General features: G+C 50.3%; 1 protein-coding gene across 1 annotated transcript in view; it reads right to left on the bottom strand.

The window, feature by feature from the left end:
• LOC135103359 (uncharacterized) overlaps positions 1 to 1132 on the bottom strand; it is a 66680-nt gene extending 65548 nt beyond the window's left edge. Inside the window, exon 1 of the mRNA XM_064009427.1 lies at positions 1003 to 1132. The gene's annotated coding sequence lies outside the window, so the exon portion shown is untranslated. The remainder of the gene's footprint in view (positions 1 to 1002) is intronic.
• Between the last annotated feature and the right edge of the window lie 243 nt (positions 1133 to 1375).

Raw genomic sequence — 1375 nt, 5'->3', positions numbered from 1 at the left:
TGATATCACTAGTGTGTATGTGTGTGTGTGTGTGTGTGTGTGTGTGTGTGTGTGTGTTAAGGAATGGGACACCTGTACACACACACACACACACACACACACACACACACACACACACACACACACAACATGACTATCACCAGATCTAAAAAAAAAAAAAAAAAAACATACAAATGCGAGCTTTTCAAAATTTGTTAACCCCAAATTTATATGCAGATTTCGGCGTTAAATCGTTAACCAATTGCGATATTTTATAGTGCAGCGAAGTTTCATCGGCCGGGGAGAGGGTGGGAGGAGGGAGGCTGGGAGAGAGGATAAATCGGAAGGGCGAGAGGGGGAAACAGAGAGAGGGGAGAGGGAAGGGCAAAGAGGAATGGTCTGCAGGTGGAGGGAGGGAGGGAGGGAGGGAGAGCGAGAAAAACAGTGTGTGGGCAGCGTATGAAAGGCGGAGAGAGAGAGAGAGAGAGAGAATCGGGAGTACAAGAGAGGTATAGGGAGGGATGGAGGGAGAGAATAGAGGCATGGAGGTGAGAAGGATATGGACTATGGGGGAGGGAGAGCAAGGAGAGGAGAGGAGAGTGGAGGTTGGGGAGGAGGGAGGCCTGGGAAAGAGGAGAGGAGGTGGGGTGTTGTTGAGGAGGGAAGGGAGTGAGGAGCTGCCCGGACGACTGGTCAAAAATTATCACAACCAAAAATTAGTAGATTGTGTAATGCTGTGTGCGTGCGTGCGTGCGTACGTGCGTGCGTGCGAGTGTGTGTGCGCGCGCGCGCGCGCTCATACCAAATACAAACGAGATCACTCCACCTGATGTGTTTTATCATCCGCCCCCATCACCCGGTCACCCGCACCCTGCCCTCCCTCCCCACATCCCCGGCCCCACACATCCCGCCCACGCACCCCGCCTGACCCACCACACCACCAACACCACCACCACCACTACTGGTTACACATTGTCAAAATTATAGGCATTCACTAATATTTGCATCAGACGGGCCGCTCACCTCATTCTCCTCATCACGTTCTCTTGTGTCGATAAGACCGCGCCTCAGCCTCAGGTCCAGCCGCGGGAGAAGCGCTGCTCGCCTCGGAAGTTGTGCCACACGCCCATACGTCCACGGCACGCCACTGTGCTTACTGATTCCGGCCCTTTAATTCTGCCACCTGGTAAATGTCACTAGGGATGCTCTCGCTCCCTGATTGGTTCATGTATTCCCGTTTTTTTTTTTTATTTGGGCAGCAAATTGGCTCTTACCAAAATCTATATTTAGTAATAAGACACTAGGTTATTCTGACCTTCATAACCTGATGTCTTATATATAAAATTTTGACGGAAGGATATAATTTATCTGCATCACATTTTAAAGAAAACGGAAA

Source organism: Scylla paramamosain, chromosome 9 (assembly GCF_035594125.1).
Source record: "Scylla paramamosain isolate STU-SP2022 chromosome 9, ASM3559412v1, whole genome shotgun sequence".
Classification (NCBI taxonomy): domain Eukaryota; kingdom Metazoa; phylum Arthropoda; class Malacostraca; order Decapoda; family Portunidae; genus Scylla; species Scylla paramamosain.
Note: the sequence above shows the minus strand (reverse complement) of the source record. Positions and strands in the feature narration are given on the sequence as shown.